This window comes from Leucoraja erinacea, chromosome 3, assembly GCF_028641065.1.
Source record: "Leucoraja erinacea ecotype New England chromosome 3, Leri_hhj_1, whole genome shotgun sequence".
Classification (NCBI taxonomy): domain Eukaryota; kingdom Metazoa; phylum Chordata; class Chondrichthyes; order Rajiformes; family Rajidae; genus Leucoraja; species Leucoraja erinaceus.
In genome coordinates this window covers 32,830,524-32,847,026 of record NC_073379.1, presented here as the reverse complement: position 1 = coordinate 32,847,026, position 16,503 = coordinate 32,830,524, and the positions used below count along the sequence as shown (strand labels likewise).

The following is a 16,503-nucleotide window of genomic DNA, read 5'->3' as shown; positions in this document are numbered from 1 at the left end:
AACACATTGAGCAATGAACAGGACTATCATTTAAGTGGGCTGCATTGCCCTGTGTGATGTTAGGCTTTCTGGGTGCTGCAGGCGTGGAACTTTTCACGGTAAGTGAAGAGTCATCAAACTACCATCTTATGTAGATGGATGGAAAAGCTTTGGGGTGTCAGAGGTTAAATTGGGTATGGGGGAGGATGAGGTTAGGAAAATATAAATCACTCATCACAGGATACCCAACCTTTGAGGTGTTTTGTACAGATCCTAATGAGTTTCTGATTACTGGTGACTCCCTAAGATTTAAATATTTGGGTATTCAAATTCCCAGAAAATATAAATCTCTATTTAACGCAAACTACCTGCCCTTACTTACTAAATTACAAACGTCGATCCAATTTTGGAAAACACTACCAATGTCCTTAATGGGCAGAATAAATGCCATTAAAATGATTTTTCTTCCACAAATACTGTATTTATTCCAATCAATACCTACATACATACCTAAAAACTTTTTTTTTTTTTTTTAATTGACTCATACATTACAAATTTCATATGGGACTATAAATCCCATAGAATTCAAAGAAGACATTTATGTAAACCTAAAGAATACGGTGGGCTCACACATCCCAATTTTATGTACTACCATTGGGCAGTGAACATTAAAAATATAATGTACTGGTTGGACAGTTCAACACAATAGGCAGAAAGGACAATAATGGAGAAGGAGGATTGCACTGCTTTTAACATAGGAACGATCCGTTTCTCCCCAATAAAACTGAAGAACACAATATATAAGAGAAACCCGATGACACAGCACAATACGAATTTGGAGACAAATAAAATCTTCTCTTAAATTAAGAAATCTTTCGCTTCTCTCATCAATAGCTAACAACCCGGCATTTAAGCCATCGACTATTGACAAACCGTTTACCCTCTGGGAACGATTAGGAATTAAATCTTGGGAATATTTGTATGAAGAGGGAACATTTTTACCATTCCAAGACTTACAGTTTAAATACAATTTGGAAAATAACCAATATTTTCGATACTTACAAAACCCGAGATTATTTGAAAAACACTCACAAGATTATCAAAATTTGAAGTTGGACCTTCTAGAGCAAGGCATGAATAGACAGGTAGAATTGTATCATTTAACATCATATTATTATAATACTATTTTAAATATAGATATACCTTCGACAGAAGGCATAAGAAAAGAATGGGAACAAGAATTGGCTATAGAAATTCCCAAGGACAGATGGGAAGATTATGTGTCATATGTACACAAATGTTAGACACACATTGATACAATTTAAAAATGTACACAGACTATACTACTCAAAAACAAAACTAAATAAAATCTTTCCAAATGTCTCTCCCATCTGTGATAAGTGCCTAACTAAAGAGGCAACAATAGCACACTCATTTGTTTCCTGTGCAAAACTTCAAAAATCTTTGAAGGAAATTTTCGAAATCTTTTCAAAAATATTTAAATTAAGAATGGACCCAAATACAGAATTGATTATTTTCGGAGCAAGGGAAGCCTGTTCTGAACTAACTATATTTCAACAATGTTTCCTAAACTATGGTTTGATAACGGCAAAAAAACATACTTAAATTCTGGAAAAACGCTCCTATCCCAACGTTTAAAATGTGGATCACAAATATGAAGGAAATATTACATCTCGAGGAAATGAGACTCGTTCTAGCAGGAAAACAAGAACAATTCTTAAGAATATGGCCACCATATATAGTCCCATATGGTTTGTTACAAGTATAATATGGTGCAGCATAACCCTCAAAAGTTATTGTTTTAGAACTAGGTGATGGGTGTAAATCGTTATGAATTAGGCACATTTCCTTTCTTTTTTGTTTAGTGCCACCTTCTTTGGATTTTTTTCTTATTTCCTTTCCCTTCAAGCCCTCTGCTCTTTGGGGCCTGTTTTCTTTTCTTTTTTCTTTCCTTTTTTTTCACATTCTCAAGCATGCAGCCTACTTAACCATCACCATTCATTTAACGCCAACTACTGCGGACTGCACTTCACTACTATCCTCATTCTTCTCTTCTTTCTCTTTTCTCTTTTTCTATTACAGGGTAAAGTTTAAAAAAAAGAGAAGTTTTACACAAAATGTATTATGTTGCATATCATGATTAAGATGCATGTACAATGCTTCTAAAAAATATTAAATGAAAAAATAAAATAAAATAAAAATAATAATAATTTCAAAATGGACCCTGTTACTGCACTGTGGTTAGTTGAGTTCCAATTTGCAGAATGCTTCCATTATCTGTTAAATTGGAGCATTCTTTTACATCTCTGTAAAACTCATCTCATAAACAACCAGGACAAATGGTGCCAAATCTGTGCAGGGTTCTTATCTCAAGCTGTAAATCCTGTGAAAAGAGAGTATCCAGCATTTCAAGCTGTCCCTCCAGGGGTTTCCTCCTGGACATCACTATGGATATGCTTCTGCTAAATCTTCAGAAATATATTAATCACATCAACATTGCATCTCCTATGTCCGGCTGCATTGTAAGTGCCCACTTACCTCAGGGAGTTTCTGTCCTGTATTACATTACCAGTTCAATGATGACAGTGCTATTTCAGAGCACAAAAGGGTGCCCAAGCTTTTAAATGCTGGGTGCTTTTGATAACACCAATAATTAAATTAAAGAATAGGCTATGTAATCACACTACCGGTAATTACTGCTTAGTCATATTACATTAATTACCAATTGCCATTGTCTCCTAATGTCTTTTATTCTTAATGGAAACTCCAGTTTGATGCAAGATTTCTTCGTATTGATTAAACACAGGAAAGGGAGTTAATTATGGAGATGTTTAAGGCTTTCCGCTACACAGTACACTTATGACCATTGCAGGACTGAGTTATGTTTACCCATCTTGCTTCTGTAATTCTTCCTCCTCTAGAATAACATTATATTATTTCACTCTCGATTTTGAAATGTTCAATTGTCCCCACCACTTATCGGCTTTGTTGGGGTTTATTAATGGGAATTGTGAGAAGAGACAGTGTCCCATTGAGATTTTTAGTTGGGAAATGTTCCCTCAAAACAAGACTGATCTGGTTCATTGTTCTGGATTACTCCCACTTCTGGGATGTGGTTCTCTCCATCTGTGTTATCATTAGAAGCAGCTCTATTAGACATCCCTTCAGTCCCCCACGTGTTAAATATTGCAAGGCTATTTTTTCCCAATTTGTCCATCAAATGTTATCCATTATGACAATGATGTAATGATGAATACAAATGGAACCTGTACTTAATCTGCAACTAACTTGAATTACTAGATGTATTAAATTACATGGATTTGACAAATGTGAAGAGCTTTGATTTTTAGCTTCTTTTTATTTCATCTGGGAGGCGGAATAACCTGCATTAAAATTGCAAGATGTGCAGAAATTGTTTGGTCACATGAATTCACAGATGATCAATCTGAATAGATGCTCGACATTCAGAATTTTAAGAAAGGCCTGTTACTGTGTTTATCGTTTACAATTATATATTGCACTCCACTAGTCAAGGCGTCTTCTTCCCAGAATTAGCAAGGCCAGATGCAGTATGAGCTGGCACTCTACCCAAGGAGACGAAAGGCAAGGCTTAAAAAGGCCTCAGTAGTGACTGGGCCTCTCTGGTGACACGCCATGAAGGCCCCACCTCTGGACAGCTTGACGGTCTCTGTCAGTGGACAAGGCTGGAGAGAGAGAGCTTCACACTTTTTAAGCAGTGCAGGCTTTCTCCTCAAACAATGTTTAAACATTCTGATATTCAGAGAAATAACATATCAAATAGCGGTAAATAGAAACCGTTTCAGAAAATAAAAAGATATTAACATGTGAAAATTTTAAAAAACCCTTGGTGTTGTCCTCTGAGTCTCCAAGTCTAAAATTCTCAGCCGAATGAATGGAGATTTTGATCTCACACCAGGTATAGATGGTACGAATCACAGAGGCAGAGTCCCCAAGGTTAGATCATTAGACTCCATGTGGAATCTCAGTCGCACAGTTGCGTGACAAGGGCACTACCATCTGTCACTTACATTATCTTGGCCTTGCAGCTCATGTCTGCGATTTACCTGGCAGATTCTGTAAACAAATGGCCCTTGGTATGATTCAGTGCACCTCTTGATAACATCGGTAATGTTACAAAAATTCTATTGTTGCTATGTTGAACAGTATTTTGTGTGTTTTCTTGATGTTATTAGAATTATGCTAAGACATTGAAAAATGTTAGAAAAACATCTTATTCAACCCTTATAGTTCATCTTATGTCAAGATAGGATCCTGGGCTCCCCTCCATCAGACACAGAATGTTAATCAGATTGGCTCTTGTGGGAAACAATTGTGGTCAACAGAGGGTGCTGTTTTCAGGTTGGGATTAAGGAACCTTGACTCAGAGAAGCTCTCGCCAGTCTCTGCTGTATCCCATAAATAGCTTGCATTCAAATAGGACCCTTCCGCTTCAGTGACAAATATGTCACAAAACTAGAAATATAAAATCATTATTTACAAAAATTCAACAGAACATGGGAATGAAGTACTGAATTAACAATTTTCTACTTACTGTGCTAAATCATCTAGCTAATAAAAATAAAGGTGCAAAATACTTTGCAATGAATTTTTAGAAATATCCTAAGAAAAATGCCAAATACTATTAACCAAGTCTAGCACTAACGGTCACACTTGCGCTTTGATCTTGCCATACAGCTCTGACTATGACCCCAGGGAAAATTATCATGATCTACTACTCTTGGCAATCAACTACAATAATCCTTGAGACAAAGGAAAGAGCAGATCCTGGAATTTTAAGCATGAAACAGAGTGCTGGAAGAACTCAGCAGGTCAGGCAGCATCTATGGAGTGAAATGGGCAGACTATGTTTCGGATCGGGACCCTTTTTCAGACATAGGAGTCGAGGAAGGATGCTGGAGAAGAGATGTAGGGGCAGAGCAAAGACTGGCGAGTGATAGGTGGATACAGGTGAAAGGGGTGATTGGGAGATGGTGAAGTAAGGTGTTGAAGAGAGTGTGGTCTCTATGTAAATCAGAAAAGGGTGGGGATAGGTAGATGTGACTGGTGGTAGGATCATGTTGAAGATCGTGCAAATGTCAGATAATGATGTGTTGGATACACAGGCTGGCAAAGTGCAACATTAGGACCAGGGGAACTCTATTCCTGTTCCATCTGGGGTCAGAGGGAGTGTGCAGAATTGGGGGAAATTCTCCTTGAAATGCAGCAGAACAGGCATGCAGGGTCATTGCCCCGTCATATCATGCAAAAGCATAATCAATCAGATGATGACATTAATCAAAAGGAAAGATCCCTTGGAAAATTACACTGCATAAAAATCTCCTACCCGATGATCTGCTGAACACCCTGCTATTTTTCTTTTGAGAAGAGCTTGAAAAAAGATGGGCAAGAAGCCTAATGCTTTCAACAGTATTAAACATCTTTGGGTCCATTTTGTCAGGTTGAATATTAGCCAGCTTTCAAACCACTGAACTCAACCTATCAGCATCAAGGAACTACAGATCAATTAGCTTAATGTTAATCTCTTCTTGAAAAATGAACAGAGGAAATGACAACCTTGGGTTGAGATCTTAATAATTTATCCCAAGAAAATATAGAAACTAAAATGTAGAATTATTAGCTCATGGTTTTTATCAACTAAATGCCATTTGTGCAACAATAATATTAATAATAATAATAAACTTTATTACAGACTCGAGGCCCAGACAAGGGGCAACATTACATTAAAAAATGCATTGCATATTAAAAAAATATCATAAAGTACATATAAAATCTTAGTATATCACTTATAAAGCATCATAAATTATATATTTAAAAAGAAAACACAATACATGAGTTAAAAATCCAGATTAAAAGAATGATCAATGCCCACAATGAGACAATGATACCAGTGTCTCCACAGCTGGGATTCGCAGTGTGTAGTGCTGACCCTTATGTTTGACAAGGCCGATAAAGGGCTAAATTTAATGCAATTGGCACATCATCCCAATTCTGGTGCACATCAAAAAAATAAGGATCTGTCAACGGGGGGGTAAAAAAACAAAAAAAAAAAAACAACAAAAACAGACTTGGTTGGTAATCCCCTTTCTGCGGAGTTTAATGTTATAATAGAGCGATTGTTTCTCCTTTCTTTTTCCTTCTTTTCTAGGGTCTTCTTTCTTTCTTTACTTCCTTCTCTAACTTCTTTTCTAAGGGGCTTTCTTTTCTCAACACTCTCCTGCACTTTCACGACTCTTGCGCACTTTCTTTACTTTCTTTACTTCTATCTTTTTCTTAAAGCTCAAAAAATGAAGCGGCACAAAAAATGTATTAAGACATATGTGTTGTGTAGTATTGTAATTTACCGTACTTCTAATTAAAAATAAATAAATTTTAAAAACAAAACAAAAAAAAAAAAACAAGGACAAGAGCTTTTTAGTTCAGAAAGGGGACGACACAGTGGTGCAGCGGTAGAGTTGCTGCCTCACATAGCCAGAGACCCGGGTTCGATCCTGACTACGGATGCTGTCTATGTGGAGTTCTCCCTATGACCTTGTGGGTTTTCTCCGAGTGCTCCAGTTTCCTCCCACATGTCAAAGACTTGCAGTTTGTAGATTATTTGGCTTCTGTAAATTGTCCCTAGTTCACTAGTCCCTCGTCTATAGTAAGGATGATCAGTGGTCAGTGCAGACTCAGTGGGCTAAAAGGCCTGTTTCCATGCTGTAACTCGAAAATGAAAAGGAAAGGTTTATAAACAGCTGGAGAGCTATCGATAAAAATCCAAAAATATGAAATGGTGGATAAATCATTACATACTAAGCAATACATAGAAGTACCTACTAGAGAAGGGGTGGTGCTGGACCTCCTGTTAGGAAATGAGATGGGTCAGGTGGCAGAGGTATGCGTTGGGGAACAGTTCAGGACCAGTGATCACAATACCATTAGTTTCAATATAATTATGGAGAGGGTCAGAACTGGACCTAGGGTTGAGATTTTTGATTGGAGAAAGGCTAACATTGAGGAGATGCAAAAGGATTTAAAAGGAGTAAATTGGGACAGTTTGTTTTATGGGAAAGATGTGGAAGAGAAATGGAAGACATTTAAAGGTGAAATTTTAAGAGTACAGAATCTTTATGTCCCTGTTCGGTTGAAAGGAAATAGTAAAAATTGGAAAGAGCCATGGTTTTGGGAACGTGGACACTTGGTTCGGAAAAAGAGAGATATCTACAATAATTATAGGCAGCATGGAGTAAATGAGGTGCTTGAGGAATATAAAGAATGTAAAAATAATCTTAAGAAAGAAATTAGAAAAGCTAAAAGAGTATATGAGGTTGCTTTGGCAAGTAAGTTGAAAGTAAATCCAAAGGGTTTCAACAGCTATATTAATAGCAAAAAGATAACAAGGGATAAAGTTGGCCCATTAGAGAGTCAGAGTGGACAGCTATCTGCAGAGCCAAAAGAGATGGGGGAGATATTGGACAATTTCTTTTCTTCGGTATTCACCAAGGAGAAGGATATTGAATTATGTGAGGTAAGGGAAACAAGTAGAGTAGCTATGGAAAATATGAGGATCAAAGAAGAGGAAGTACTGACACTTTTGAGAAATATAAAAGTGGATAAGTCTCCAGGTCCGGACAGGATATTCCCTAGGACATTGAGGTAAGTTGGTGTAGAAATAGCAGGGGCTATGACAGAAATATTTCAAATGTCATTAGAAACGGGAATAGTGCCGGAGGATTGGCGTACTGCGCATGTTGTTCCATTGTTTAAAAAGGGGTCTATGAGTAAACCTAGCAATTATAGACCTGTTAGTTTGACATCAGTGGTGGGCAAATTAATGGAAAGGATACTTAGAGATAATATATATAAGCATCTGGATAAACAGGGTCTGATTAGGAACAGTCAACATGGATTTGTGCCTGGAAGGTCATGTTTGACTAATCTTCTTGATTTTTTGAAGAGGTTACTCAGGAAATTGATGAGAGTAAAGCAGTGGATGTTGTATATATGGACTTCAGTAAGGCCTTTGACAAGGTTCCTCACGGAAGGTTGGTTAAAAAGGTTCAATGGTTGGGTATTAATGGTGGAGTTGCAAGATGGATTCAACAGTGGCTGAATGGGAGATGCCAGAGAGTAATGGTGGGTGGTTGTTTGTCAGGTTGGAGGCCAGTGACTAGTGGGGTGCCACAGGGATCTGTGTTGGGTCCACTGTTGTTTGTCATGTACATCAATGATCTGGATGATGGTGTGGTAAATTGGATTAGTAAGTATGCAGATGATACTAAGATAGGTGGGGTTGTGGATAATTAAGTAGATTTTCAAAGTCTACAGAGAGATTTATGCCAGTTGGAAGAGTGGGCTGAAAGATGGCAGATGGAGTTTAATGCTGAAAAGTATGAGGTGCTACATCTTGGCAGGCCAAATCAAAATAGGACGTACATGGTAAATGGTAGGGAATTGAAGAATGCAGGTGAACAGAGAGATCTGGGAATAACTGTGCACAGTTCCCTGAAAGTGGAATCTCATGTAGATAGGGTGGTAAAGAAAGCTTTTGGTGTGCTGGCCTTTATAAATCAGATCATTGAGTATAGAAGTTGGGATGTGATGTTAAAATTGTACAAGGCATTGGTGAGGCCAATTTTGGAGTATGGTGTCCAATTTTGGTCGCCTAATTATAGAAAGGATGTCAACAAAATAGAGAGAGTACAGAGGAGATTTACTAGAATGTTGCCTGGGTTTCAGCAACTAAGTTGCAGAGAAAGGTTGAATGAGTTAGGGCTTTATTCTTTGGAGCGCAGATGGTTAAGGGGGGACTTGATAGAGGTCTTTAAAATGATGAGAGGGATAGACAAAGTTGACGTGGATAAGCTTTTCCCACTGAGAGCAGGGAAGATTCAAACAAGGGGACTTAAGGGACAGAAGTTTAGAGGTAACATGAGGGGGAACTTCTTTACTCAGAGAGTGGTGGCGGTGTGGAATGAGCTTCCAGTGAAGGTGGTGGAGGCTGGTTCGTTTTTATCATTTAAAAATAAATTGGGTAGTTATATGGACGGGAAAGGAGTGGAGGGTTATGGTCTGAACGTAGGTGTATGGGACTAGGGGAGAATACGTGTTCGGCATGGACTAGAAGGGTCGAGATGGCCTGTTTATGTGCTGTAATAGTTATATGGTTATATATGGTTATAAAGATATGTTTTATTCTGATTGAGGCCAGATGTAGGCAACATAAATAAGGTGGTGATCAATAAATCTAGAAAGGATTTTTTCTGCATCACGCCTTAATCTGTGCAATGATGATATGGAATAGGAAAACACCAGCTGGTATGAACATTTAAGTCTTACAATAAAGATTACAACGACACCAAAATGCACTTATTGTTGTCACCACCTGCAGAATGTCAAGCCAACATCATGAAATGCTCTTGTTGAATACAAACTTCCTTGGCCCTTTGTTTATTTGAACCTGGTCTATGTGCAGCTGAACATGAACAAATGTTCAGAGACAGATTGATCCCTCATGCCTGGAGTATGTAATTACAATGAGAAATAAAATGTAGCATCATCGCTGATCCTTGGAGCATGTGATTGCACATTAGCAACCTATGCTTGAGATCCTAATGTAAGGTTGTAATAAAAATAGACAGAGATCGATCAATATCAATAATTCCCAACATTGCAAGACGATCAACACCAAGCTGTCTTTTGTATTGATGATTAAATTTCACCTTTTCAATCTAAAGCTTTGCATTCACATAACAGATGACTTATAAAAGTGCACTGTTCACAATAACATTGAGTTACAAACATCAGCAAGGCACCACATATGGTCCCTGGGTGTTGACTTATTGCATGTGGCAGAGGTACCTGAACAGACCAATATAATATCTTCCTGGCTGCCCACTCTATTGAAGGTTGATAATTCAACAAATATGTCAAACTCCATGCAGTTTTACTCTCTGGGGTTAAGAACTCTCAATACGACATGCAACATATACAACACTAGGCCTTCAACAGTGAAACTCGAACATAGCGATATGGGCTGTATCCAAGGTATGGAGAAGGTTAGCATTATTACCAAATGCTGTATTTCCTAGCATGTGGGTGGAAACATGGTATTACCCTTAAAATAACAGGGGGAGTTATGAATGGGTATTCCATGTTTCAAACCCGAAATTCTGGCACTGGCAACTCTTAAAAGGATGGGAAGGAAACGCATTCAAATTTGGCAACATGACCTCCAGATAACCTTGTCAGCATCAGTCCTAATGGAATTGAAGGGTCATGTAATCGAGGTGTAAAGGTGGTTGAAGGGTTTGACAGATTGCAGAGAAATAATCAACTTCCGAGGTTTGGGGGCAGAGCATTTTGTCTAAAGCAAGACGTCCAGCCTTAAAGTTAGAGATGGATCACTATGTATTAGGACATAGCTCTGTCGCACGCAGCAGGAAGCGACTTGTTTCGTGGTTTTCTATATTACTAAAACTCTGTTCTTGACCGGTTTCGGCTTTCTGTGCTGCAGTTTCCGAGAGTACGCCGCCACCTACGGCCATCATTTTTGGCCACCTCGCTCAGAGCCCCCCTCCGCCGCGTGTGTGCCGAGGATTTTTCCCGTCGATGAAAATTGACAGAGATATTAATGTTTTTACAACATTCCCCATTCTCTCTGCTGCCCCTGCTGGAGGGAGGGGGAGCTACTATAAAACCAGGAAGTGGTGTGCCTCAATCAGTCTCTGCAAGTGGTGTGCCTCAATCAGTCTATGCAAGTGGTGTGCCTCAATCAGAGCTTTGAATGACACTGACAAATGTTTACAGCACTGTGAGTACCCTTAATTTGGTTTGAAAATGAAAATATGGTTAGAGGTAAAAAAGCACTGCCTGCAAATAGTTGTTTGGGTTTGGGTTGAAGTAAAAAGGCACTCTCTCTCCCCCCCCCCCCCCCCTCCCCCTCTCCCCCCCCTCTCCTCTCTCTCTCCTCTCACCCCCATCTCCCTATCCCCCCCCCCCTCTCCCCCCCCTCTCCTCCCCCCCCCTCCTCTCCCCCCCTCTCCTCTCCCCCTTCCTCTCCCCCCCCCCCCCTCTCCTCCTCCCCCCCCCCCCCTCCCCTCTCTCTCTCTCTCTCTCTCCTCCCTTCCCTCCATTAGCGTGAGTGTGGGGGAGGGGTAGTTAGTGTGTGACGCTGCATGCCGCCTCCCCCTCCCCACAACCACACGTTGGGGGAACAGACCCAACGGGTCTGCACTTGGTCTAGTATCTTGATAGATTCCAGCAGAGTCCTTTAGCCACTTTAGAAGCACATTCTTTCTATATCGTGGTGGAAAAGCACGTGCCCAGCAAGTCCAATTTCCACAAATATGTAACGCAATGAAGCTCCAATATTCGGGTTCAAGGGCCGATTCAGATTCGCAGAGATGATTCCCAGTCATGTTGCAGGGTCTAGACCTATACCAACAGATGCTGCTCGAATCATTGATTTCTTCAGTGCTTACGGTACTTTGCTTGCAATCGGATTCCCATATCTCCAGGTGCTACTGGCTATTTTCAGGCAAGAGTACCGCTGAATAGCTGAGCATAAAACGCCCAGCCGCGAACACGCAGTTTAAGGCTCGTTCGGGATATTTATTCACACGTATGTCATGAACCCATTGGAAGGAAAATGGAATGAATGAGGGGACGGGTTCAGCAACTCAAGCGGTAGAATCAGGACATAATGTGTAGGAAGGAACGGCAGATGCTGGTTTAAACCGAAGACAGACACTAAATGCTGGAGTGACTCCGCGGGACAGGCAGCACATCTGGAGAGAAGGAGTGGGTGACGTTTCGGGTAGAGGCCCTTGTGCAGACTGAAGAGTTGTATTCAGACCTAACTTGCTACTCCAGATTCAGCCTAATTAATAATGAATTTGACACTAAAGCGAGCCACCCAGTGGGTTGGATTGTCTGATCTCACTGGAGTGTACGCATACCGTGATTCATGTGATCTGCTTCCTGCAAGCGCGAGTGTTTCTGGAGCAGTGTATCTGAAAACAAGCATTGATTCGGATACACTCCTGGATAGTCCCTCCTAGCTCAAGTTACGACGGTTCAAAAGACGCTTGGCCCCGCCCGACATCAGATAGTTTGGGACTCAGTCACTGTGTTTGTGGTAATATGTGAAAGGAAGAGACTCCTCGGCTCTCCTGGTATCACGGCGAAGGCAAAAGGTTTATTTTTTGAGCAGACGTTTTCGCCAGGGGCGAACACTCCTGCTGACAGTTGGAGCGTTTACATTAAATCTTAGCCGTCCTCTCCTTCCTCTCCGCCGCATGCTGTTAAATTCCGCCGCTTGCTAAACTCCCACCTGCCCTGGTGATCAATCCGAGGGACCTCGCTCGCTCGCACACCGTCAGACTGTGCTGTTCAGGAGTCCACCCCCGGCGCAACGGTGCGCTCGCATCCTCGTCAGAGAAGCATCAACCACACTCGCCAGGGAAAACCGGTGGACGGTGGAATAGATCCCGCCACGCCGAGAATGAACAGGAAGACAAGAGCAATCCCTCGGCGCCTTTTTTTACATCAGTATGACTGACATCTCTAATATACTCCAGCTAATTTCACCGCCACTAACAAACGCTGCTTCAATGAAGAAAAAGTTGCTTGTATAAGATGTGACATTGTCAATATCGTTTTTCAATTGCAGTTCTTCAAGAATGAGCTGTGCAGTTAATTTAGGTACTGGATTTTAAAAGACCACCATTATTAATTTGCTGCTGTGAAAAAAAAAATCCTTCCGAGCAAACGCGAGCCACAGAAGCAGCGGCGCAGGATTCAGGCGGGCAAGCTAGGGTGGAGGTGTCTGACTATGAACCCCAACTAAGAGTCATGATTTAAACATGAAGTCTCGGCAGAATGAACCCGTGCACCTGTAAGCTCCCAGTCACCCTTGTTTCCACCCGCACGCCTGTGTTCTCCAACGCCGAAAGTTCACATAACAAAATGCAGTGGGTCGTAAACGAAACGGACCAGGTCAGGGCTAGAGGTTCATTTGGGCGACAAACAGATATAGTGGCAGATGCTCCAAAATACATTGGCTGTGTGTTGTGGGCTAGATTTGGACTGTTGGTATGCGGGAAAGGCATCGGTATCGCCCGAGTTGAGTGAAAGCTTCAGGGCTACGTATAGCTACCGTACGATAAACGTGCAATACGCGACTGGTGCATCTCCGAGCATCGGACTGTATATCAATGTAATACGTTGCCAACCTAATGACTAAAAATGCAACATTCAGCATACTAGCGACTAATCGGAATACATTTTACATCTTTTGTACGTTAGGAATGAGCGAAAGTCTGAACTGAGAAATCAGAAAAGTCTGCATTTGGATTCAAGCTTCTCTTTTTATTTTTCTTTTCTTTTCGAACGCATCGTTAAGGGAATACGCATGGCATTTTTGAGTATTTATTTTACACGTTGGACAGTCTACCTTCCCAAATCAGCTGCAAATTAGATTTGAACACTTCGAATTTTCACGCCCCGAGTGCCTTCCCTCTCACTCAACAATGCTTGGCGACTAAACTGGGATCAGTCCCGAGTAAGCAGTACATCTTCCATGCCACCATGTACAACAAGCCCGAAGACCAGCGAGTACACAACCCTGGAGTGACCGACCCTAAAGTATCCGTGGGCTCGTTCCCTGCATTGGTTACCAAAATACTCGCCCACATACACTCGTATACTTTTACCGCTGGCACACGGCTACAAATAACACTTGATTTTGTTGCAAGCCCCGTGCAATTCTCAGCCACATCCAAGAATGTGAAATATTGGCGATGGGGCGTTGGAGAGAGATAGGTAATGCACGACCCCTTTACATTCTGCGAACCAACTCGCAAAAGAGAAAATCATTGTTTCACCCAAGTTTCAGATGTGCTTTATTTTTTCCCCAAAGCTATCAGTTTTGAGAATGATGGTGATTTTGACGTTGAGTGCATCACAAACTAGGATGGATTCGAAAAGTGATCTTTTCCGATGGCACTGCAATCCCATCTAGTTTCTAATTAAACGACTATAATTGTATGCATGTTGCTTGAAGCTAAGTGTTAGCAGAGCTGCGAATGTGACAACTAAAGTGAGTTCTTTAAAATAAACACAATAAAACAGGTTGGGTTATCTTGTGCCACAGAACAAACGATTTTACTCAAAGCAGATTCTATAACGAAAGCCATTTAAGAATGTATTTATTGCTGTTGGAACTTCTAAACTGATAAAAAAAATAGCTGTTGATAAATTCAGGCTGACTAGTTTTTATTTAGAGCGAGATCCATTGCAGCCGGTGTCGATGCCGGTAATAACACTGAGAGAGAAGCAGGCGAACGCAAACACACACGTGAACACACAGTAGCGCTCATCTTACCTAAGAATGCTGAATGTAATCCCACAGTCCATGTAATAACCACACCGAGATGCAAACGGGTCCTGAGTCTGTGCTTCGCCGCGCCGATAAACGAAGCAGAATGCGAGAGGGATACAGCCGTAACTGAGGCGAAGCTGGGAGTACGCTGTCCTCAGTCGCTGCCGCGCCGACGTTTCTATAGGCTAACTGCGAGAGTCGAACCTTAAAATAAATTACACTGGGGGTTGCTTTCTCTTCCTGGTCTCTCCTCGTGAATGGACGCGGGGAACCGACTGTAACATTCCACGCTGACGTTTAATAAACTGGCTTCCGAGGGGCAAAAAAAAACTTTGAACTAACGAGCTCCGAGACAGCGAGAGGGGCGGGTGCTCTTTGGAACTATATAGGTCATGCATCACAAGCGCAAGTCTTGTGTGTTGACAATTACAGCACCAAATGTGAAGTTGTCCCAGGGATAAGGTTTACAACATTCCTTTGGGAATTGCATTAATGGTCTGGCTACTTGAGAATGTATTCCCTGCAGGTAGGATTCATGAATAAAAAAGGACAAATGTGCCCTTATTTCCCAGCTATTTCGATACACCGTATCCTTTATGGGCGTGGAGTGAGGACTAGCTGCTTAAATCAGAATTTGTTCGCAAATGCTTTTTTCTTTGCACAGCGGGAGCTGATTTTTAAAAAATGGCTAAACAGGAAAGACTTCAGGTGCTAAAGAACCAAAGACAATCCGTGGAGTGCCACGAAGGTAGCTCCTAATACCCTAAATGGAATGCCGATTTACGGGAAACGATAGCTTATGTTTATTCGCAGTTTAATGATCCGTTGCCTTGGCTCAGCGCTGGGCGTGAGGTGAAAGTGGAATGCAATATCTGGAACAACTGCATTTGATGAGAAATGTTTACCCAATTCCTATTCTCACCTCCAAAGCATATGGAGCAGGCGTGAGGGGGGGGGGGGGGGGAGGGGGGTAATGCATTTTCTCTTTCACTGCACCCAAATTAAAAACCAAAACTCTTGCCGCCCTATTTGCGTCCAACGTTGTGCGTTGCCTCTATCGCGCAAAATGCAGACTTTTATCGGGAACACATTCCAGTTTGTTTTCATGAGTTCTTCGTTTGCAAGGCGCCGCTGAAGTGGTATTGATTCACTCGGTGTTCCGGCAGCTCGGTTGCGTTGATATCCCATCTTTGTCTTGGCAAAACATTGCGGGCTGCAAATACCCACGTTTCTGCACACCTCCGCCTTTATGGGAGCGGGTTGAAATAGTGATACCCGAGGCGTGCCCATCAACGAAGCAGCAAGAAGTATGGGTCCTTTTCAGAATGGCAGGCAGTGGCGAGTGGAGTGCCGCAAGGCTTGGTGTTGGGGCCTCAACTGTTTACCATATATATTAATGATTTGGAAGAGGGAATTAGGAGCAACACTAGCACGTTTGCGGATGACACAAAGCTAGGTGGCCGTGTGAACGGTGAAGAGGATGTTAGGAGGTTGCAGGGTGACCTGGACAGGTTGAGTGAGTGGGCAGATGCATTGCAGATGCAGTATGATATAGATAAATGTGGGTTTATCCACTTTGGCGGAAAAAACAAGGGGGTAGATTATTATCTCAATGGGGTTAAGTTAGGTAAGGGGGAGGTGCAGCGAGACCTGGGTGTCCTTGTACACCCGTCACTGAAAGTTGGCTTACAGGTACAGCAGGCAGTGAAGAAAGCTAATGGAATGTTGGCCTTCATAACAAGATAATTTCAGTATAGGAGTAAAGAGGTTCTTCTGCAGTTGTATAGGGCATCTGTGTGAGACCACATCTGGAGTATTGTGTACAGTTTTGGTCTCCTAATTTGAGGTAGGACATCCTTGTGATTGAGGCAGTGCAGCGTAGGTTCATGAGATTGATCCCTGGGATGGCGGGACTGTCATATGAGGAAAGATTTAAAAGACTAGGCTCGTATTCATTGGAGTTTAGAAGGATGAGGGGGTTCTTATCGAAACATATAAAATTATAAAAGTACTGCACAAGCTAGATGCAGGAAAAATGTTCCCAATGTTGGACCAGAACCAGGGGCCACAGTCTTAGAATAAAGGGGAGGTCATTTAAG

At 41.5% G+C, this 16,503-nt stretch overlaps 1 protein-coding gene across 1 annotated transcript in view; it reads right to left on the bottom strand.

Moving 5' to 3' along the window:
* The window catches only part of lingo2 (leucine rich repeat and Ig domain containing 2), a 600,622-nt gene extending 585,306 nt beyond the window's left edge, over positions 1–15,316 (bottom strand). The window contains exon 1 of the mRNA XM_055632401.1: positions 14,408–15,316. The gene's annotated coding sequence lies outside the window, so the exon portion shown is untranslated. The remainder of the gene's footprint in view (positions 1–14,407) is intronic.
* Positions 15,317–16,503: the final 1,187 nt, after the last annotated feature.